This window comes from Mustela nivalis (genome assembly GCF_964662115.1).
Source record: "Mustela nivalis genome assembly, chromosome: 7".
In the NCBI taxonomy this organism is placed as follows: domain Eukaryota; kingdom Metazoa; phylum Chordata; class Mammalia; order Carnivora; family Mustelidae; genus Mustela; species Mustela nivalis.
Genome location: NC_139026.1, coordinates 52,352,250 through 52,376,896, shown reverse-complemented (window position 1 = coordinate 52,376,896; position 24,647 = coordinate 52,352,250). Strand labels below are relative to the sequence as shown.

Genomic DNA, 24,647 nt, shown 5'->3' with positions numbered 1-24,647 from the left:
AATGAATACAAGTATTACAAAGCTAGACTGAGTGACCCTTTAACAGCAATGAACAGCATGTCCAGGAGAAAGTATTTTGTGATCAGCAGTGAAATAAAATATAAGAGAATGTGTCCAGGAATCAACACATTTTGACTAAATCAGATGGGAAAAGGAAGCAAAATAATAATACTAATAATAATATTTTGTCTTAAAAAATTAATCTAAAGGCATTTCAGTAGCATTTATGAGTTGTGACATAAAAGAAGAATAAAATGTTAATGTAAACACTGTGGAAGGATCAGTAGAGAGTTAAGTTGACCTTGAGAATGAGACAATAAGGAAAATACAGTCTTCATCCAATAAATGGAGTTAAAATAACACATTAAGCCATTCTTCATTAACTGCAATAGCTGGAGAAGTTGAAGGGCCTTTGACATCTGGAGCAGGAAAGAGAAAATAGTTTATTTAGATGCACCATCCATTTAGATAAACTTGAGTACTAATAATCTGTTTCCATTATTCAACCTAAGAGTAAAGACAGAGATAATAGAGCAACATCAGTGAGAAACCAATGACAGAGATAGAGATGGCTACCACTTAGAAGGACATGAAGGAAAAAAGATGTATGATATTTATTTAAAGAAATTATGATTGATGCTTTTTACAGTTGAGAGATATTGAGGAGAAATATCTGGTAATGTTTTTCCTTATAAATGTTCTTTCACAAAGGCAATTCTGAAATATCAGATGGAGTACTTGGATGGAGAGCCTCACTCAAATTCAATTAAGCACGATTTCTAACAAAAAAGAACCAGAAAGTCTTCATCTTTAGTTCTCTACCCTCTCACTTAGTAAGTAATTTCTTTCTCTATCATAGAACTGTACCAAATGTAAATGTCTCTTTAGCATCATGAATTTTTCATTTCTCTTTCCCAAGAATAAAGAGAATAAAATCTAATGTTCTAGCCTTGTTATCAAGAGAACAATGGGTTTCCAAGTTTCAATATAGTGCAAAGAGTTAATATTATTAAATTCTGTTCACCCCATTGGTAATTCAAACAACTGACATACGTTGCCGAAAGAGAGTTTGGCATTTCCTGCTCAATTCTTTTCATAGAGGAAACAATACTCTGTGATATTGCCATTTGCAATTTGCTATTTCTCCCACAAACCATAAATGCAACTCCAAGTTATCTTGTCCTATTATCCTGTTATCCACTGAGTCTCCACTCAATATAGAATTATGGTATCTCCAGGAAACATGGCATTTCTATCTTCAACAAAGACTCTTTTCTGCTTAAAGAATAAGGGCTCAACAAGTTATTTCCAAAGTTCTACAACTCTTGGGAGACAATGTGAGCAGGAATACTAAAAATTTGCTCTTCTGAAATAAGTTAGTCAGAGAAAGGCAATTATCATATGATCTCTCTGATATGAGGAATTTGAGAGCCAAGGTGGGGGGTGTGGGGAGTAGGGAAGGAAAAAAATGAAACAAGATGGGATCGGGAGGGAGACAAACCATAAGAGACTCTTAATCTCATAAAAAAATAATTGAGGGTTGCTAGGGGGTGGGAGGGCTAGGGAGAGGGTGGTTGGTTATGGACATTAGTGGGGGGGTATGTGCTATGGTGAGTGTTGTGAAATGTGTAAGTCTGATGATTCACAGACCTGTACCCCTGGGACAAATAATACATTATATGTTAATAAAAATAATTTTTTAAAAAGAGAAGAGAAAAATAGATCTGATTTCTCCCCTCTGTTAGTTGACACACATATTAATAGAAACAAAGCAAACAGCATTGTGAAGATATTTTTTTCACTAACAGCAAGGAATTTATTCATTTTAATGTAAGAGTATGTAAAATGGAAGTTTGCATTTGAATTACAGTTTCAATAAACAGAATCACTATAAAAAAAATTTGCTTTTCTGAATCTCACACTGGCACCATGAAATGAATGGATGCTTTTTCTTCAATTAGATTATAATTTTCCCTTATTTTTATAGCAGGTTTAGCAGCAGGTCCATATATTCCTCAGTTTCACTCATATAATATCATGTCCGCAAAAAATATGCCAAATCCCGAGCCAATCTCTGAAACAGTACCGGCTTATTTCCCTGAGACCTAGATCTGGGATTTGGTAGTGGGGGGGTAAGTACCTTCATTCTCCTCCATTTGCTGTGGGTGAGGGAATGTGGGTCCTTCCACATTTTCAACTCTAAGAATAATCTTTCTGAAAAGCTCTAAATAATCGTCTTAACCTCTCATTTTTTCAGGATGGGCCTTAAAAAGTGCTTTTATTATTTAGGTTTATTAGTAAAATTATCTCAGAGATGAGCAATTCTGAAAGAATTATTCCTGAGACTGCCAGGAAACAGATATGGGTACTAAAAGTATCCAGATGCTAGATTGCCTAATGCCATTGGGGAAGACTTCCATAAATAATATTAGAATATGCACATAAACACACTAAGCTATATAAATGTAATGGTCTGCTTATTGGATCATGATTCTTAAGTATGCTGGTTTATGAGATCATACAACAGTGAAGGAAGTTTAAGAACCAAACTGAATCACATTCAAATATTTTTCTTTAAAGTACAGACATGTTGATAAGGGAAAGAGGTAGCATTTAGTACCTTTTGTTTTCCCAACTCAGTTTGCCAATACATTACCTAATGGACACATGTGCACATACTGATTTTCACTTGAGAAGAGATGTTTCACCTGTTCACATTCTGTTCTTCACATTTCTATCTTCCCCCAGCTCATCAGGGGTGGCAGAAGTGGGAGTAAAAGTCCCTGGTACTATCACAGATTGGAAGGCAGGGGCCCTCTGTCTGTCCAATGACACCGGACTTGGTCTCTCTCTTCCTGCCTCCTTCTGAGCCTTCCAGCCTTTCTTTGGGGAGCTCACAATGCCCTACTCTGTGATCCACAGAGAGGCCTTCACACTCAAGGCCACTGTCCTCAACCACCTTCCCAAATCCATCCAGGTAAGAAAAATGAGGGTGAAGAGAATCAAAGACTTCTTTCCCTCAGCTCCTGATTCTGTTCCCAAGAATGTAGATAATTCTGAGAATTATACACTAACACTGTCTGTGCTAAGCAAGCAAGACATGATCAGAAAGATAACATAATGACATTTGACCTACAGGTTGAAATTATGGATCTCCATAACACATGCATTTTTTTTTAAGATTTTATTTATTTATTTATTTAACAGAGAGAAACACAGCGAGAGAGGAAACACAAGCAGGGGCAGTGGGAGAGGGAGAAGCAAGCTTCCTGCTGAGGAGGGAACCCAATGTGGGGCCCAATCCCAGGACCCTGGGGCCACGACCTGAACCTAAGGCAGACACTTAACGGCTGAGCCACCCAGGTGCCCCCTCACATGCATTTTTGAAAAATTTTCCTGAATCTTACAACATCCTCTACTGTAGGATAGGCTTTTTGCCAGGAAAATCCTTGATGCTGACACAAAACTCAAAGTTTTCTTAATTCCATGAGTGTCATTCTTCAAGGTCTCCCATCTCTAAACTCCCACAATATGCTTGTAACTTCTCTTACAGCACATATTTCCTTGTAAATTTTGTCACACTTTTGTATATAGATTATCCCCTTCATAACACAGTATCTTCATGGTCAGGAACTTCTTACATACTCTTCATAATTTGCTATGCCTTGCACATAATAGACATGGGGTAACTGTTGTAGCAAGTGGGAAAAGGTAAGAAGGAAGTCAGGGGAAAAATAGACATGAGAGGTAAGAACCAACAAGCAGAAACCAGTAGGTGGTGCTCCCAAGGACAATATACCATTTGTGCTTTTCCCTCCTGCCCACTGCTTCATCTGCAGAGTTCTCCAGTCTACTCTAATGCAAAGGTCAGATCCTCCTAGTAAGTAATCATCCTTGATTTGCATAATTGCCATCCTCATATTTCTCAAAGCATGCATGAGCTTACATGACATCATTTTGTCCAAATCCCAATTTAGTGCCCCACCTCGTTTGTGGCCCCAATTCTGCATTCATTGTCTCTCTGAACATATTCTGGTAATTTCTCTCCCTCTACCTCCCTTGCAAGTGATAGGTCAGTGTGGAACTGAAAACTTCTCCAACCTTCCTACAATCCCAAAATGAGAAGCAAGAAGAATCCTATCGCATCTATGCAAATGAGTGGCAAACCCTGTCTTGGATGATGACTCCTAAAACTCTGGGTAAGGGACATTCCCCCAAAGGTTCTCCAGTGGACAAGGGTGGTGGATATTTGAACACTACTGACATCACATTCACTTTTTTTTTTCCCCACAAATATAATTCCATAAGGTTAGGTCTTTTCTTCTTTTGATTTCTACCCACAGTGTTTTCCTCCCAGTACTCCCACTGCACCTGGGCCCCACAAGCGCTGTACTTGGGCACAGGAACACTCAGTGTCCATTAGCCTTGAGTTTTTTTCAGCTTTATTTCCTATTCCAGCTGGTAATAAGTTTAAAGGGCAGCCCTTCAAGGTGATTACAGAGCACAGTCATTTTCAGCTGTTAGGGATGGCTCGGACTGCTATCAAGATGGATGCTCATTTTTTTTTCTACATTCTTTGTTTTAAGGAATGTGAATTTCTCAGTGAATGCAGAGGCATTCCCCAGAGCTCTGTGGAAATGAGATTGCTGAGGTCCCTGAAATTGGGAGAAAAGACACAGTCGTCAAAACCCTGTTGGTTGAGGTAAGTCAGTCTGAACCACTTCAATACTTTTCTGAGACTGTAACAATAAAATCAGTGAGAAACAGCATGACCATATTCTTGGACTAACAAAGAATAATTAACACCGTACCCACACAATCCACCTGATAAGACTAAAGGAATGTCCTGCCCTGAAACTATTACAGTAAACTTTTTTGGCTAACTTATCATAAATACTCTTTCTCATGAATTATTTCAGACCTAGTCCCTTTTCCTGACCTCTCCATCCCTTCTAAGATTCATTTATTTCTTATACTTTTTACCTCTGATTATCTTTCCTTATTATTCCTCATTTTATCTTCTGCTGGTCTCCAAGGTTCTTCAGAGTTTAATGGATTTATAGTAATTTGATGATAAGTAGGGTGTTAAGATTGTTTAGTGTAAACCCCACCCTTCAAAGCAATGAACCTGTGGTTATCCTTCAAAAACCTGGACGTTTATCCCTTTTCTCCTTTTTTTTTTTTTTTTTCACTTGAGCCTGAAGGTATTGAACAAGAAAAGACTTTCAACTCTATGGCCTGCATTTCAGGCCATCTTCATAATCATAGTGAGAATAATGTTTTCCAGGGATAGGTATGTCAAGTTACAATGCATGTCCATACATGTTATCTCCCCCTTATCTTTAGAATATTCCCTTAAATTTGACATAGCAATAAGTATTTCTTTATATGCATTTTACAGAAGAGGACCCTGAGCCCAAGAGAGGGGGTTATTATGACCTAGGGGTGTGGACAAGATTATTAGGACTTGCTGAGTTTTTTTTTTGCCTTTACATTTTGCCTTTACCTCCATAGCCCAGGGACGGCTCATGAACCAATAAGGATATAGTAGCTCAGAGTGTCATAGTCTACGTAGAAAGACAGCAAAGTCATAATAAGGTTGAATGACAGTGATATTCTCCAAAATAGTTAATGATGAAACATACAGCATTTTCTAATCTTCTTACTGAAAAAATGTTTCATGGCCAAAAACAGCAACAACAGCAACAACAATACTTTACATTAGAGATTTATCATTTCATTAAGAAACAGCTGTAGCTTTTAAATTATATTGCCACATTAGTATTAGTTTTACATCTGTAGTGTATATGACACTGTTCTTGTCTTTTGAGAAGGACCAATTTAAAATATAAAAATCAGAGAACTATAAAATCAGAGGATTAGACAATCAGATCAAAGAACTATATGCCCTATCAGCTCCCATACCTTCTTTTAGAACCACCATGAACAGCTACCAAGAACATAGTAAAATGAGAGCAGAAAGGACTCTGGAAGTCATTCTATGCCAAAAAGAGCTGGACAATTTAAGGTGATCTCACCTGAAGCCAAAGTCCTTATTCCTAGACCTAGGGTTCCTAAAGGAGACACAATAATATAGATAAATATAATAAATAACTACAATAATAACTCTGCTCACCTGTATGGAAACATCATGTGTTGCATGGGCTGTTCTAATGCACACATGCTTTACATACATTCTTCCACTGAATCATCACATGAGCAAGTTAGACTCTAAGAAGGTTAAGTAATGTATCCAAGGTACAGAGGTAGTAAGTGTGGCTCTGAAGCCCCCCTCCCAAACACTACATTGTAGTCATAAGAGATGTCATACTTTGGTATGGGTTGTCTGTTTCCAAAGGTACTGAAATATCTGAGCAGTTATTCCTGAAGCTCCCACCAAACGTGGTCAAAGAATCTGCCAGAGCCTCTTTCTCAGTTTTGGGTGAGTCACCTTGCACCCGGGAAACTTGGGACAAAAGAGCAGCCATCATACATCTGAATCTATACACCTATATCTATTTATTTGTGGGGGTTTTTAAGAGTTATTTATTTATTTATTTATTTATTTATTTGGGACAGAGAGAGTGGGGGAGGGGCAGAGGGAGAGAATCTTCAACCAGACTCCCCACCGAGCATGAAGCCTGATGTGTGGCTCACAACCATGGACCATGACCTGAGCTGAAACCAAGAGTCAGACACTCAACTGACTGAGCCACCCAGGCACCCCAATATTTGTGTTTTAAATTGCAACTTATTAATAGCATCTATTTCTATTAGGATTCTGGAAGTCTTACGCTCTAAATATAAATTCCTCTTGCCTAAATGATAGCGTCTATGACTCTAATTATGAAAACAATTTGTCTTTAATAATGTTGGTCTACTTAAGAGCTGAATTACTCTGATATCTAATCTTTCACATTCTCTAGGTGACATATTGGGTTCTGCTATGCAAAATATACAGAATCTCCTCCAGATATCCTATGGATGTGGAGAATAAAACATGGTCCTGTTTGCTCCTAACATCTATGTCTTGAACTATCTGAATGAAACCCAACATTTGACTCCAGAGATCAAGTCCAAAGTGCTTGGCTATCTTATCAGTGGTGAGACAAAAGTTTACTTTGTTAGTCTGAGACTTTTCTCAATTAAATTTGAATTATATTACCAGATATTAAGCTATTGATGGTGACTTTGTGGGAATGACAAATTTCCCACCATATAATAAGATGTTGTATTATAGCATATCCATAATGTTCCCAAAACCATGTCAGGTAGGAGACTGTACAATGTCTGTGGCTTCTGGATGCATCAGCCTGCACTTTTGGGTGGCCTGCCTTTCTATAACACTTCTTACGCTTCTTGAACCTTCCATTCCAGGCTACTAGAGACAGCTGAACTACAAACACCAAGATGGTCCCTATAGCACTTTGGGGGAACAATATGGCAGGAACCAAGGTGACACATGGTAAGAAAAGAAAATCTATTCTGACTTTCAACTATGAGTTCACAGCATGTACAAATATTAGCCTATTTAATTCTTAATGCAATCCTGTCAAGTGAGAGCTAGTCACTTCTTTTTACAGAGGAGGAAATGGCATTCATCATGGATAAGTAAATGTCTCTGGTATAAACAACTAATAAGTGGCAGAACTGAGAATGCTTGGAAGTTCATTCTTTTTATATCTAATACACCAAGCATCTTTTTTTTCTCTTGTTACTAAGGGACCATTGTAAGTTTGTGATTTTCCTTCTTAAGTTTTTTCTCAGCACTGAGAGATGCTAGAAACAGGTTAGAAAAACTGAGTGTACTTTACTTCCTTCTTCTAGATGACTCTGTGTGTGTCTATCTGTCTCTCTCTCTCTGTTTATTCATCTGTCTTCTGTCTCTCCTTCCAACTGTCTGTCCATCCATCCATCCCATCTATGTATGTGTCTGTCCACCTGCTGATCTACCTATGTATCTATCTGTCTTGAATAAGTCTGACCACACAGGAAAACAAGTGGAAATCAATGACCCAGAAAGTGGTGGAGGGGCTGGGTTATGTGGAGGGAAATATTTACTGAAGCAACTTTCAAAGTGGTTTGTTCATTAGAGTATTAGCTGCAGAAGAGAAGATAAGAAATTTGTGAAAAGGAAATAAATACAGAAAGCCCAGAAGTGTGAGAGCAAATATCATAACTACTCAATAACTCTAGGAGACACCTGAATCTCTAAAGTGACACAGAAATGCTTTAGGAAGCAGGGACCAGTTGGTAATGATTTACCAACATGTTGTAGCTAAGCAAAAAGAATATGGAAGTTGCCCCCTTAACAGAAAAAGTCTCCAAACTCTTAGTGATAGCTCACAGAATCTCATGAGGGTGCACTGGGGAGAGATGGAGTCTATGTTTGGGAAACAGAGTATTAGGGTGCTACATGGAAAAGACCAACCCACTCTTCCCCACCTTTCGGGATCACGGCCCTTGTACTGAAGACTTTTGCCCAGGCTCAAGCCTACATCTTAATCGAGGAAGCATGCATCACCCAAGCCCTCATCTGGCTCTCCCAAAGGCAGAAGGGAAGAAGAACTCTTTCAGGAGTTCCGGGTCTCTGCTCAACAATGCCATTAAGGTGAGGTGTTCTGAGTACTTATCCTGAGCCTCGTGATACACCAAAACTAACATTCCTCCAAAGGTCAGAAGGTGAGGGGAGAAGAAAGGCACAGAGACATTGCGAAGATGAAGTCCAGCAGTGTGAGAGGGCATTAGGGAAGGAATATTGAACCTGAAAATTCTAGAGGACAAAGAAACAGTGCTTTGCATTCCGGTGCTATTTTGCTTGATAAAGACAGATCCTGAGAAGAGTCTCTATGAAACAGCAGTAGAGAATATACTAAAATTTGAGTAGAATTAATAAAAATCTGCCCCCTCTCCACAGGGAGGAGAAGAAGGTGGAGTGACCTTCACTGCCTACATTACTATTGCTCTTATGGAATTGCCTCTTCTAATCACTGTAAGGTTCACCTCAATCCCATTTCCCACCATGGAAACTACCAGCCTGATGTCTGGAATACCCCCTACTAAAAGCCAAGTCTCCTCTTCCCTTTTGCTCAATGCTGAGGCATTTCTCAGCTAGATGAGCTCTTCGGTGAATCCACTGAAGGGAACTTATGCTTGCCTAGTCATGCCCTTGGACTCTATACCAAAACAAATCTGAAAACCATGGGCTTGCTAGCCTTATTCTTTGAAGACTTAACTATAAAGCTAAGAGATTTTATATATCTTTTCCATTTCAGTCTTGTGGATATCTGGCTGTCTACCTGGCTGGTTGGCAACCACAAACCGCATCTATCGAGCAATATCCAAGTCAGGGCTGTCTCCATCCTCTACTTACCCTAATTTGACATCCTTGCCTCTTTGTCTTTGCAGCACCCTGTTATTCGCAATGCCCTGTTCTGCCTGGAGACTGCCTGGAACACAGCAAAGGAAGAGATACGTGGGAGCCACAGCTACACCAAGGCGTTGTTGGCCTACGCTTTTGCCCTAGTGAGAAACCAAGAGAAGTGGAGAGAAATACTGAACTCCCTTGATGAGGAAGCCATGAAAGAAGGTGAGAGCAAATGGTAAAAAAAAAATTTCCCCTTTTGCTTACATTGATACTACGAAAAGAGAAGAGCTATATTCCAAATGAAAGTAACCAGCTCCCATCTGGAATTCCTTAGCCAACTTGTATATTGTGAAATCAGAGCACCTCTTATAAAAATGTCTTCTTGGGTGCCTGGGTGGCTCAGTCAGTTAAGCCTCCAACGTCTTGATTTCGGCTCAGGTTTGTGAAATTGAGCCCCATGCCAGGCAACCCGCTCAGCAGGATGTCGGCTTGAAAGTCTCCCTCTGCCCCTCCCCCCGTGCTCACTCTAATTTAATTTATATATATTTCACATGATATCTGTCTCCACACTTGGATGAAAAGAGGCACAACCAAAAACCATATTAAAGGAAGTGTAATAGGGCGCCTGGGTGGCTCAGTGGTTTAAGCCGCTACCTTCAGCTCAGGTCATGATCCCAGAGTCCTGGGATCGAGTCCCACATCGGGTTCTCTGCTCAGCAGGGAGCCTGCTTCCTCCTCTCTCTCTCTGCCTGCCTCTCTGCCTACATGTAATCTCTCTGTCAAATAAATAAGTAAATAATCTTTAAAAAAAAAAAAAAAGAAGTGTAATAGCATTTTCCAAATGTTTTTATCTCTATTTGCCAGAGATTATCACAAAAGTCCTCTGAGATCAATAGGTAGGTTTTATATTCCAGTTTATCTTTCAGTTTCCAGGAAATATCACAAGGAATAAGAGAACTCTCTCTGTCACTTTCCTCTTCCTCTGACTCAATTAAAATACTTGAGAAACTGATAAGGATGCTCTGTGCTTCCTCCTCCAACAATAAACTTCAACTTCTCCCCACAGGACTAAACAAACTTTAGCACGGAAATGGGAGTTAGTGAATTTGCAGGGCTCATTACTTCTTCTCTGTACTCTCTTCAGCTCCATATGATACAAATATGTATGTGTTCACGTATCATCTACTAGTAATCAGGATTCTCTCATTTTTCTCACCCTTAAGACAACTCAGTCCATTGGGAGCGACCTCAGAAACTCAGGGCACCAGTCGGGCATTTTTATGAACCCCCGGCTCCCTCAGCTGAGGTGGAGATGATGTCCTATGTGCTCCTAGCTAACCTCACGGCCCAGCCTGCCCCAACCTCAGAGGAGCTGACTTCCACCTGGCGCACCGTGAAGTGGATCACAAAACAACAAAATTCCCACGGGGGCTTCTCCTCCACTCAGGTCTCTGGTTCCCAAATAGTCTTCTTCAGTCTCTAGCTTCACTTGGCACATGGGAAGCTTGAAAATACAACCGTTAATGAGGAAAGAGAAGAGACTGTTACATCTTAGAAGAGTTACTTAGGAATATTTGAGGATAATACGAATATGAAGAGATCTAAGACATTCTCCAAAAACACTTTTCCCTAAGCACTATGTTAATATCCTATCGATTTGGCTACTCACCGTAAACATCATTCCTCTCTAAAGCTTATGCACATTGGTCATTAGCCACACTCTAGGGTTTTTTGATATCAGTGCTCTTGACATTTTGGGTCAGATGGTTAGTTGTGAGGAGCTGTCCTGGACTCTTCAATGTTTAGCAGCACCCCTGTCCTTTCCCCACTAGACGCCAGTAACACCCTACTCCCAGTTGAGACCAGGTAAAATCACCCCTGGTTAAGAATTCGTGTTGTAGGGGTGCCTGGGTGGCTTAGTCAGTTGAGCCTCTAACTCTTGATCTCAGCTTAGGTCATGATGTCAGGGTTGTGAGATCGAGCCCCACATCAGGCTCCATCCTTAATGGGGAGTCCGCTTATGATTCTCTCTCTTCCTCTCCCTTTGCCAACCCCGCCCAAATAAATAAAATAAATCTTGAAAAAAAAAAAAAAAAAAGAAAGAAGAAGAATCAGTGTTCTAAGCTCCAGACTAAATCTGTAGGATTCTTCCAATAAGAAATTATCTAAGGTGAGCCAGAAAATTGTACGATTTAAATGGAAGTAGACCAAGTGGAGTTCACTTTGATCTTCATAGAATGATTAAGAAGTGCTGTTCAGGCTCTCCACTCCTTTCTACCTACCCTGCGACTGACCTCTTTAAACTGACCTTCTTTTTCAAAGCTGAAGTTCTTGGAATTTTCCTTTCTTGTTAAACATCCAGAGAATCTGAATTTTAACTCCTACAATCTTCTTTCAATATTTAGGATGGACCTAGGGAAACTTCTGTTTTTCAGAGACATTAGGTGTAGAGAATGTAAAATAAGCTGTATAAAAGAAGAAAAGAAGGTTGGGAAAGTTCAGCTGTCTCATATGACTACTCGTAGCCAGTTTCTCTCATTCTTCTATCTACATTAACACCAGTCACTCTGGTGTTAATCAGCTTGCTGATTTTTTGACCCAGTCTTTGAAAGATAAAGCCAAGAGGACTGTTGATGAAAAAGAGCAGGCTGCATCTTCTAGAAAGAGAGAATAATCCTTTAGGACAAAAGCAATATACGGGAAAATAAGTGGCGGGGCTAATTCACATCAATAATCTTGTATTTCATTTACAGAAATTATAGCACAAGTTTGATGAGGCCTGAAAGGCAGTAAGAAAGGAAAAACAAAGAGTAGGTGTATACTTCAGGGGGAAAAGCCAGCATCCCATCGTGGTAACCAACACAGACTTTGGGGGAAAATCCCTGCTACCAAAAACTTACTCTGTGGAAGTGGGTTCTGACATTTCCAGGACACAGTGGTGGCTCTCCAGGCTTTATCCAGATATGGAACAGCCACCTGCACCAGGACTGGGAAAGCTGCACAGGTGACCATCCAGAACTCACAGGCATTTGTCACAAATTTCCAAGTGGACGACAACAACCTCCTGTTGCGGCATCAGGTCTCATTGCCAGAGCTGCCTAGAGAATATTCTATAACAGTGACTGGAGACAGATGTGTGTATCTTCAGGTAAGACTCCAGTTATGTGGGAAAGTTTAACCTTACTGAATGAAAGGGGAGCTCTGATCTCTCCTTCCTGGACAAGTAAAGGGCAAATCAGAAAAGCTGAATGATGAAAAAGTGAGGAGTCCCAGGTAAGGAGAGAAGCTGACAGTGTGTTTGGTGTTCCACAGACATCCGTGATATACAATATTCTTCCAGAGAAGGAGGACTCCCCATTTGCCTTGGAGGTGCAGACTATACCCCATACTTGTGATGGACCCAAAGCTCACACCAGCTTCCAGATCTCACTGAATGTCAAGTAAGACTTCTGACTGAATCACATAATCCTGAGTCTAAAAGCTATCTGGAAACTTTAGTAATTAAAAATATATTTGGAAGCTATGCTGTTAGGTGGATATAATTTAAAATTGATATATCTACTAATGAAGTTAGCCTTATATACATTACAAAGTGATCCTTTTCTCTAGCAATTTTTTTTGTCTTAAAGTTTCAGTAACTTTAAAAACATTTAAAAGCAAAGTCTGGTCTTAAGCTGTCAAATAAAAAATGTAGACCATTCAAATGTTCTAATAAATTCCTACTTTTACACAAATTTTTTGTTCAACTCACTGCTGAAGAATGAGTTCCTTTCCGGCACTGGGGCGGCTTAGTCGTCTAAGCAACTGCCTTTGTCTCAGGTCATGATCCCAGGTCCCGGGATTGAGCTCTATACCAGGCTTCCTGCTCAGTGGGGGAGCTGCTTTTCCCTCTCTTCTTGCTCCTACCCCCTGCTCATGCTCTCTCTCTCTCTGTTGAATGAATTAATAAAATCTTTTTTTAAAAAATTACTTTCCACAAAGATTTGTACTTTAGGTTGAAGTAAGTCTTCCTTACCTCTTCTGAATAATTAAATTCTATTTTATTATTTTTCTAATCAAATACATAAATAGCAGATGTTAATATAAATGGTATAAATTAAATGTAAAATACAGAAATTGCCATATAATAACCCATCAAAAACCTATAGGAATTTGGGGCTCATGGGTAGCTCAATCAGATGAGCATCCAGCTCTTGGTTCAGATCATGATTTTGCTGTTGTGAGATCCAGCCCTGAATTGGACTCCATGCTCCACATGGAGTCTGCTTCAGATTCTCTGTCCCTCTGCCCCTCCCCCTACTCGCATATGCTCTCTCCCTCTCCCTCTCTCTCTCTCAAATAAATAAATAAGTAAATCCTTAATTTTAAAAAATCTTATAGGAATCCTAAGAAAACATAACAGCATATAGTACTATGTGTCTACTGCTAATGATATTGATATTGTAAAACAAATTTTATTTCAGACAACCAACCTAATTAGTAAATATGGGTTTATTCAAAGTATAAAGTTTAAGAGTCTATCTGATCCCACAACACTTTGGAACTTCTCTGGAGACATGCTGCATTCAGGTTAACTAAAAATAGAAAAGAAATAGGGGTGCCTGTGTGGCTCAGTAGGTTAAAGCCTCTGACTTTGGCTCAGGTTGCAATCCCAGGGTCCTGGGATTGAGTCCCGCATCAGGCCCTCTGCTCAGCGGGGAGCCTGCTTCCTCCTCTCTCTCTCTGCCTCTCTGCCTACTTGTGATCTCTCTCTGTCAAATAAATAAATAAAATCTTTAAAAAAGAAATAGAAAAGAAATACCTACAAAATAAAAACTGTATAGTATAAATGGAGTGTCCAAAAACTGGCGATGCAGATTACCAAGCTTCCGTTCCAAAGATTCTGATTTGATAGTTTGGACTGAGACTTGAACATTTATGATTTTAGTAAGCTATAGATCTGACGTACATTCAGGGTTCCAAACACCAATGTCATACGTGTCCATGGAACAGAGATTTCTAGGAGTTAAAATGTTACAGAAAACTTCATGAAGCTAGGCATGTGTATGGTAGATCTTAAAGGAGGGACTCTGGCTTTCTTTCACATACAAAGCCCTAATTCCTTTATCCTTTGACACTACAGTTACACAAGGAGCCATCCTGTTTCCAATATGGTGACTGTTGATGTGAAGACAGTTATCATTCTCGACCCGCAAGAACGACACGTAGCCTGGTATCTTGTTAATGTTGCTTCTCCTTTATTATCATACCACACTTGCTTATATGCAGTAGGGCACCCTATCAGAAGACAGAAATTCTCAAGACATCCAATCACAGACCTGCTGCTAAGCTTCCCCTAATTAGTCTATCCAATGTCTGCTTTTCCTCCTCCACATGGGCCATCGCCGATATCAACTTGTTTATGTGGAGGTTTGTTTTGGCACCTGGCCAGGTGCCATCTTGTAATGGCGGGGACTTCCTTGGCCACAGATGGTCCCCGACATCTCCCCCTTTTTTGTTTTATGGCAGGGATCGTGCCTGTCTTAGGTTGTCAACAGTAGAAGACATCCTTACCCGTCATTAGACATGAGATAGCAAAGATCTCTGTCTTAGGTTGGTATGTCTCTCTGCTGATCTTACCCGTCCTTGACTACTGACCCAGCATACTTAACCATATCTGGGGGATGTTCCAGCTTCAATCACCAGCAGAGCTTGTACTAGGGCTCACTTTTGCTCCCGATGTTGTCATCTCCACTGAAATATTTTCTTAGTAAGAAGTAGCATGCCAATGAGGAGAAGGACAAGCAGACCAATCGTTCCAGCCCATTGTTTAGTAAAGTTAAAAACATTGCCAAGTGCATTTAGTATGTCTGGAAATGATGCAGGCCGTACACGAGTACTATTAACCTTAGTGATCTCAGCAAAAAGGCTCCGTGTAAAATTTTGAAAGTCTTCAGACCAGGTGCCTTGTAAATATTGGGAGAGCAGTCGGGAGGAATTGCTAATCTGACTAAGGTTAGAGAATTTTACAGGGGTCACACAGAGCGCAGAAAAAGGAACAATACAACCAACACTCAATATTACAGCTAGAATCATCGGATTTATGCACTGTGGGTAAGCCTAGGGTTTGATTGGTAGTGAAGAACGGGGGGAAGATAAAGGAAGAATTAGTTAAAGGTAAAGGATAGGGCCAAGCTTTCAGAATAGCCTATAATTTACGTGTCGCTGTCGGGGGAATTAGGAATATCAGAGTCCCCCACGACAGTAGGAGGATCACGGCTTCCTCTGTCCTCATCTTCATTCTCAGGGGCCTTCCGGACCAATCTCTCTGGAATCCAAATCAGCACTTCTTTGTCCTGTGGGAAAACACAAACAGAACCTCTGCTCCAGATTAATACAGGATCCGGGCCTTTCCATTGTCCCGTAAGGATATCCTTCCAAAGAACTAAGGGCTTGGGGGAAGAATCCATATGGGCTGAATGTCTTTCAGCTGCTGCTTGACCATTTTTATCGAGCGTCAAAAAATTTAAAATAAATAGAATTGTATTTAGTTTGTCTTTAGGGGACTGGAACGTGTCCCCTATTCCCCCTTTTTGTTTTAAAAGAGTTTGTTTGATGGTTAAGTGGGCACGTTCCACGATGGCTTGTCCTTGAGGATTGTAGGGAATACCATGATTTAGGGTAATGTTTAGTTGAGTAAGGAAACCGTGGAATACTTGTGAGGTGTATGCAGGTCCATTGTCTGTTTTTATTTGTCGAAGCTTACCCCAAGCGGCGAAGGCTTGAAGGCAGTGGGAAATAACATCTTTGGATTTTTCCCCAGCATGGATAGAGGTGAATATGACACCAGAACATGTGTCCATGGAAACATGCACATATTTTAGTTTGCCAAATTCAGGGATGTGAGTAACATCCATTTGCCATATATGGTTGGGTAACAGGCCTCGTGGGTTGACTCCTAAGGAGGGGGATGGCAAGAGGGTAACACAGTTTTTGCAAGAGACTATAATGTCCCTAGCTTGAGCTTTAGTTATGTTGAATTTAAGTCTGAGAGTAAGAGCATTAACATAAAATAGCTTGTGAAATTGTTTTGCTTGTTGAATATTTTCCATTAAAGTGAAGATAAATTGCTCTTTGGTTAACATGTCTGCAGTGCGATTGCCTTCCGTCAAGGCGCCAGGGAGAGCCCATGTGCCCTGATATGCCCTATATAAAAGGGTATCTTTCTGTCCCATATAATGTGTTGGAGATTCTTTAAAGTTTCTGTAATGGTGGATTTGGTGCTGATGTGACCTACGTTTTCCAGGACGAAGACAGCTTGGACAACATATTTGCTGTCTGATAACAAGTTAAAAGGTGTATCATGAAACAACTGAAAGGCTTTAATGACTGAAAATAGCTCTGTAATTTGAGGGGAGGAGCTTTGAAATAAAAAGGTCCAAGTGTTATCTTGGGTAACCACAGCACCCACCCAATTTTTAGAACCATCAGTAAAAACGAGTTTTGCATTATCCAATGGTGATTGACATGTAACCCTTGGATAAATTAATGGGTGAGTAAGACTAAATTGCAGCCATGGGTTTGCTGGATAATGATTGTCAAATTTTTCAGTTGAGATAGTCATGGTAATGGCCCAATCAACATCACATGCTGCTAAGCAAGTTAACTGCTCTTGTGTATAAGGAGTTAGGATGATGACTGCTAAGTTTTAGTTCTTTCAATATGATTTTATCTATGGCATTGGGATACCATGGCAGAACTTTTCCTGGAGAGTAAGCTAAATTGACCCAGGAGATGGGACCTTCCTGCCAAAAAACATCAGTGGGCGTGTGCTCTACTGCAAGAACACAATAATGTAGGGTTTCAGAGTAATTAATTCTATCAACTTGGGCAGTCTCAAGTCTATTTTGAATCAATTTAACAGCTTCTTGAGCTTGTTCAGATAAAATACGGGGGGAGTTCAAGTCAGAGTCTCCTTTCAATGTCTCAAACAGGGGCTGTAGTTCCTGATTAGTGAGTTTTAGGTATGGCCTGATCCAGTTAATATCTCCCAAGAGTTTTTGAAAATCATTTAATGTCTTTAATGAATCAGTTCACAAAGTGATTTTCAAGGGCTTGACCTTTGTGCTGTCAATCTTGGTGCCCAAGTATTCCTTGATAACTGTTTTTTGAATTTTTTCTGGGGCTATATTCAAGTCAAACTGTTTGAAACATTCAAAAAGGGAAACAAGGGCCTTTTCAAGCTGTTCTTCCTGTTTATGGCAAAGTAGTACATCATCCATATAATGGTATACCAAAACCGAAGGATAGAGCTCCTTGACCTTTTGCAAGGCCTGATCAACATAAAGTTGACACATTGTGGGGCTGTTAGCTATACCCTGAGGAAGAACTGTCCATTCAAATTGCTGATCGAGACCAGAATGATTAATAGTGGGTATGGTAAATGCAAATTGGGGGGTATAATTGGGGTGTAATGGTATAGAAAAAAAGCAATCTTTGATATCTATAACAATTGAAGGCCATCTCGAGGGGAGGGCAGATACCAAGGGTAACCCTAATTGGACTGGTCCCATGATAACCATTTGGGCATTGATTGCTCTCAAATCATGCAATAACCGCCATTTACCTGATTTTTTCTTAATGACAAAGATAGGAGTATTCCATGGTGAAGTGGAAGGCTTTATATGTCCTGCAACAAGTTGTCCCTACACTAATGTGTGGGCTGCTTCGTATTTTTCTTTGGGCAGGGGCCACTGAGAAACCCACACAGGCTTGTCATCGTGCCATTGAATTTTCAAAGGCTCAGTGGCCCCTATGAAAAACCCAACCCCAGTCCACCAATCCCAGAGGTATAATTACTTAGGGGTACTGAATTTGTAATACCCTGATTTTTCCTCCCTAATCCTCCAACTCCTGAATATCCAGCTTTAGTCATGAGGTTTCGAGCTTTCTCACTGTAAAAGGCTTCAGTAGTCAATTTTAGGTCTATTTGAGGAAGAATATCTCTTCCCCAGAGAGATATAGGGATCTTAAGTACATATGGCTGAACCAGGCCGCTATAACCTTCATCATCCTTCCATGGTAATGTAGCAGCACTACACATAGGACTTTGGGCAACCCCTAGGCCTCTAAGGGTTTGATCAGCCCTTTGTAGGGGCCAATCTTTTGGCCAATCAACTTCATTAATGATACTACGATCAGCCCCGGTATCCAGAAGGCCCATAAATTTTTTATTTCTGATCCAAAGAGAATAAAGAGGTCTATCCTCCATTCCAAGTGTTAGACATGCGAGGGGCGGGCCAGTGGAGCCAAAACCCCTCTGTCCACGGGATTTTTCTGTGTTGGGGAATAGTTTATGACAGCTTGGTAACACTATAATTTGTGCTATTTTATCACCTGGACTGATAACTGTAATGCCACGAGGGGAAGACCCTAATATTTTGATTATTCCTGTATAATCAGCATCAATTACTCCAGGGTGTACTATTAATCTGGCAAGGGCTGTGGAGCTACGCCCTAATAATAGGCCTACAGTGTTCACAGGCAGTGGGCCCTTAAAATCCGATTCCACAACCTGGTTTCCCATCTCGGGGGTTAGTACGAATCTGGTGGTAGTGCGGATGTCCAATCCGGCGCTTCCTTTTTTAAACATTTGTTTTTTGTTTTTGTTTTTTTTTTAAAGATTTTATTTTTTTATTTGACAGAGAGAGATCACAAGTAGGCAGAGAGGCAGGCAGAGAGAGAGAGGAGGAAGCAGGCTCCCTGCGGAGCAGAGAGCCCGATGCGGGACTCGATCCCAGGACCCTGAGATCAGGACCCGAGCCGAAGGCAGTGGCTTAACCCACTGAGCCACCCAGGCGCCCCTCCGGCGCTTCCTTTTATAGCCCGTCTTGGTTCGTCAGTGGGTAATGTGTGCGGGCTACCTGTTGAAGCACCTCATACATTTGAGGGCCCTGGGGTGATGGGCCCTATTTCCGGTTTTTTGAATTCCTTGGGGGTAGTGGATTACCTTGAATATCTTTTACTGCGCGACATTCATTCGCCCAGTGTGTACCCTTGCTACACCTAGGACATATGCCAGGTTGCTTTGCTGTTGGGGGACCCTTGCTGTTGGGACATTCTCGCTTAAAGGGCCCCTGAGCTCCACATTTGTAGCATCCCCCAGAATTTTCTTTAGCGCCCTTACGTTGGGGTAGCTGAATGCCTTAAGGCCTTGAGTAATGGCTGAAGCAAGTACTTGTCCTTGAATAACGCTGTCATTAATATCCCTGCATACCTTGATGTATGTGCTTAAATCTTTAGCTTTCCATGGCCTAATGGCCTCTTTACACCATTTATTGGCTTGCTCATAGGCCAGTTGTTTAATTAGAGGCATGGCTGTGTCAACATCTCCAAATATTCTCCCAGCTATTTGCATCAATCTTGCAACAAAATCAGCATATGCTTCATTTGGTCCTTGTATCACCTTAGATAGTTGACCCTGCAAGTCCCCACTGCCCTGGAGGGTCTTCCATGCTTTGGTAGCAGCAGCTGCAATCTGCATGTATACGGCAGGGTTGTATTGCAGTTGGTCATGTTTACCAGTGTATGGCCCCATGCCCATAAGCATATCCAGATTCCATTGTGGATTGCCTGCCGCGGCATTACGCCATGCAACATCCTGGGAATGCTCTTGCCATGCTGTCTTCCAGACCAAATATTGCCCTCCAGAGAGGGCTGCCCTTGCTAAATTCCCCCAATCTTCGGGGATTAAATTCATGCCTGCTATGGACTCCACTAGAGAAATAGTAAATGCTGCCTGAGAGCCATACTGCATGACCGCTTCCTTTAATTGTTTAACTAATTTAAAGTCCAAGGGCTGGTGATATCGTTGATGATTTTGGTCTTCTAGAACTGGGAACATCGAGCTGCTATTGGCCCCCCTCCATGCGGTCTTCCAATCCTCATTGGCAGAGGGATGACATTTACATGTTATCTCCTCCGCCAGGGGGTTGTAGGGAGGCGGAGCATTAGGGGTCACTGCTGAACAGGGAGGGCCTAGTTTTAATTTGAACTTCCACTCTAGCTCCTCCCCTGACATTTCTTCTTCCCCTTTGCTAGAACTACTCCTTTCCGAAGCACAAGATGAGCATTCTTCTTTTACTTCCTCGAGTGCCTCAGCGCCCTCCTGAATAGCTGAGTCACATTTCGGCTTACATCCTCCCAGGCACCCTCTGACTAGAGTCCATATAACTAATGTTCCCGGCGGCAATGGTTTGTTTTTGTCCCCCTTCTTAAAATCCTCACCTAAATGGTCCCATTGGGGGATATTTAGTAAGCCCTCGTCCAGAAACCAAGGCACCACTGTCTCAACTGTATTCAAGAAAGTTCTAGCAGTTTTCGTTTTTAATGGCGTACCATTGGCCTTTAGAAGGTCCTTTAGGGAACCCTCTAACCTCGACTTTGACAGTCCAGATCCCATAATTAGAATCCCAACGAAATGGTTGTTCAGCGTATACTCACGGCTAAATCCCGGCTCTAAGGCCGCCCCGCTTCTTATTGCGGACTTGTACAAGTTTCCCACCACCTTTGTCATGGTTTTACCCCGCTTACCTGCGGACTTCTCCCTTGCAAGGTTTTTCTATTTTTCTTAATATATCCCGGGTTTCGGCACCAATTATCGTTCTTGACCCACAAGAACAACATGTAGCCTGGTATCTTGTTCATGTTGCTTCTCCTTTATTATCATACCACACTCGCTTATATGCAGTAGGGCACCCTATCAGAAGACAGAAATTCTCAAGACATCCAATCACAGACCTGCTGCTAAGCTTCCCCCAATTAGTCTATCCAATGTCTGCTTTTCCTCCCCAGCATGGGCGGTCGTGGATATCAACTTGTTTACATGGAGGTTTGTTTTGGCACCTGGCCAGGCGCCATCTTGTAATGGCGGGGACTTCCTTGGCCACAGGCGGTCCCCGACAGACAGTGTCCGGTTTTATCCCCTTGAAACCAACAGTAAAAATGGTAGGTGTGTTTTAAGCCTAATAGATCTCATACAAAAGAATACTCTGTATCTTCAAACTAAGACCATATCAATATTAAAGCCTTATTTATAGCATCCTGCCTCAAGAAATATTTTTCCAAAATCCAGGAAATTCATTTCAGTAATTGCTTATTTGTCTCTAATTGAGGGACTCTTGTGATACTGGAGAAACCCAAGAGGAGCCCCTCTCCTTGAGCCATACACAGGGTAGTTAGGGATTTAAAGCACATAGGGATTTATTTTACTGTAACAATGCAAGAAAGACAGACTATGATTAAGTACTAAATTGGCTGAAATGCTCTAAAAAATTCGGCAGTGATAAAGTTAATCTGACTAGATTCATCGCAGATGCCAGAGGGTCTAATTGTTACTTGGATATTGAGGCATGAAGGAAATCCTGATCTGAAAATACCTGGCTTCTGTCTCTTCACAGAAAGCCAGATGGTTTTTTCACACTCAAGACACAATAATGTTGGCCGTATCCAAATCTGATTCCTACCCCTCACCCATCTTTTATGTCTTTAATGTAACCCAGATATTTAATCATGAAAATGATTTATAGGAATCCTTCCCCTGACATCATTTAGACATCTGTCCCGAGGCACCTGGGTGCTCAGTGGTTAAATCCTCTGCCTTCGGCTCGGGTCGTGATCTCAGGGTCCTGGGATCAAGCCCCGTGTCGGGCTCTCTGCTCAGCGGGGAGCCTGCTTCCTCCCCTCTCTCTGCCTGCATCTCTGCCTGCTTGTGATCTCTGCCTGTCAAATAAACAAATAAAATCTTTAAAAAAAAATAGACATCTGTCCCTTACTACAATCTGCTTTCATTTTCTAACTTTAAATTTTCTGATTTTCCTCAGCTTGAGAGATCTAGCCATGTGAGCAGGATGGATGTAAGGAATAACCATGTCCTCATTTGTGTGGAACAGGTAAGAGTTCTGACATTTTGGCTGACACTATACATATTGGTGGTCTTTTTAAGTAGGTCTCTTCACTAGAAAATAAGTAGTATGAGGAAAGCAGTAATTAGTAGCACCCTTCCAAGAAGTTCCTTTATTCTAAGAGAACAGAAATCTCCTTTTAGATCCATGGAGTCTACTGTTCTCTCTAATTATGTTAAAATTGGAAAATGAGTATTTCTATGAAATTTCAAGTAGAAAACCAATAGAACAAAAGGTTTATTGTGTCTGTTATTTTGAAGACCTCCCCCAAAAGAATAAATATACCACATGGTGACTGATCAATGATAGTGTAAACATTTCTAATAAATCACTATATAAGAGAAAATAAAATCTACACCTCATGAATATCTTCAAATCTGACTATAAAGCAAAAGAAATTATTTATCTGGCACACAAGTAGAATAGTTGAATAATTACAAATGGTACCTCTGCATCTTAGAAACCATTCACATGGGGTCAGAGAGTTAATCTCACATAGAAGATGACAGGAGAATATGCAGTCTCGGGTGTTTAGGAGAAAATCAGGGGAATTTTGTTCATGGTAAAGTGTTTCCAAAGTTGTGTATAAAACCCATCTTGGGGGCATCTAGGTGGATCAGGTCATGGTCTCAGTGTCGTGAGATCAAGCCCCACATCAGACTTCAGGGGGAGTCTGCTTGGAATTCTCCCTCTGCCTCCTCCCTTTGCTTCTACACCTTCTGTCTCTCTCTCTCTAACATAAATAAGTAAATATTTTTAAAAATAAGAAAATAAAACTCATCTTGTCACCCATAAATGTTTGCTCATGTAAAAGACACTACTGTATAAGAATCAGAGAACAAAAAATAATATAATTTACTCAGGGAAAAGGGAAGGAAGCTTTCTAGCCTCATCATTACTCCCACTTTTCCTTTTAGGTAACAAGTCAGACACTCAGCTTTTCCTTCATGGTTCTGCAAGACATCCTAGTAAGAGACCTCAAGCCAGTGACTGTTAGTCTATGATTACTATGAGACAGGTAAGTCAAAGGAAACCGAAACAACTACAGAATCTCAACCCAGAGCCAAGAAATGCATCCTGTTGTTACAGCAGACCCTAGTTTTAGTCCATCCAGTCAGTAGTACATCTATTTGTCTCTCTGCTCTGAGATACATAGTGTAGAAACTACTATCAGAACCAATTTATCAATATCTGTTGAGTCAGAAACTTAGAAATTTAAAAAGAAAGATAATATTTGGTCACTACTCTCAAAGAGTTTAGAGACACAGAGAGTGTAATACACATACGATGATAATACAATGAGGAAAAGCAGTTTATTAAAAATGTGTTAGAATATAGATATTTTAACCATCCTGTTCAACACTTGTATATTTATGCAGTTTTTACAATCCTGATATGATGTACTTTTCCCCACAAGTAAAGTGGACAGACTTAATATGGGCTCCAGTTTATAAATTTTTTTGGGGGGGGGTCTCCTTTCATCCAACGATTCCTTCAGATGAGTCAGCCATTTTTGAGTACATTGCCTCCTGCACCATAGGTAAGAGATCACATGCCAGGACCATAACTCCACAGAAATAGTGCTCCCTAAACTTCCTTTTGAATTTAAAATTCTCTACAAGTCTTTTTCTACACCCTTCATTGGGCACATTCTCACACAAAAAACTGTGGAGAAAAGCACTTACTCTGTAGGTAGACTCCAACTTCAGTTATTCACACCATTATTAGAAAAGTCAATAAGCATTGTTTGCTCATTTGTTGATAAGATAGCTCTCACTATTAGGCAACATTTTCCATCACAGCTGATTTTTTTCCTTCTGACAAAGTCTAGCCCAATGTCTATCTTTATAAATGAAGTGTTTATTGGAACAGAGCCACACTCATTACATTATTTTTTATAACTGCTTTCAAAAGTTGAGTAGCTGTGACAGAATCCACATGGCCTATACCATCCAAAATATTTACCATGTGGCCTTTCACAGCCAAAGTGTGCCAACCTCTGTTCTAGTCCCCTCTGCTCCCCAGGCTCAACTGAGGGAGTCTTCCTGAGAAAATCCCACAACCTTCCTATGTTTCTCTTTTTTCCATAGATGCAGAGTATGGCAACGTTTGAAGACCATAAGTAGGCTCTGTATTTTGCTGATTCCCTGTCCTGTACTTCTATTTAAAAGAAATGGAGTTGTTTGTCTCTGTGAAACAGACATCAAAGAAGCTTGTTGAATAAATGTCTCTGTTCAAGCTATCATTTGTTCTGTTGTTTACTTATCAAATATTAACTACATGTTCACATAAAGAATTATATTATTTTAAATAATGTGAAGAAGACAGATGTGTAATAA

At 40.6% G+C, this 24,647-nt stretch overlaps 1 pseudogene across 1 annotated transcript in view; it reads left to right on the top strand.

Annotated features, from left to right (window-relative positions):
* The window catches only part of LOC309870226 (pregnancy zone protein-like), a 58,657-nt pseudogene extending 34,236 nt beyond the window's left edge, over positions 1–24,421 (top strand). Inside the window, exons 12-29 of the transcript in view lie at positions 2,749–2,977; positions 4,073–4,228; positions 4,613–4,702; positions 5,198–5,249; positions 6,359–6,442; positions 6,927–7,123; positions 7,386–7,465; positions 8,426–8,611; positions 8,918–8,992; positions 9,409–9,589; positions 10,591–10,814; positions 12,297–12,515; positions 12,680–12,807; positions 14,490–14,538; positions 21,311–21,352; positions 22,228–22,296; positions 23,226–23,326; positions 24,399–24,421. The product of the transcript in view is annotated as a pregnancy zone protein-like (transcript). The remainder of the gene's footprint in view (positions 1–2,748; positions 2,978–4,072; positions 4,229–4,612; positions 4,703–5,197; positions 5,250–6,358; positions 6,443–6,926; positions 7,124–7,385; positions 7,466–8,425; positions 8,612–8,917; positions 8,993–9,408; positions 9,590–10,590; positions 10,815–12,296; positions 12,516–12,679; positions 12,808–14,489; positions 14,539–21,310; positions 21,353–22,227; positions 22,297–23,225; positions 23,327–24,398) is intronic.
* Positions 24,422–24,647: the final 226 nt, after the last annotated feature.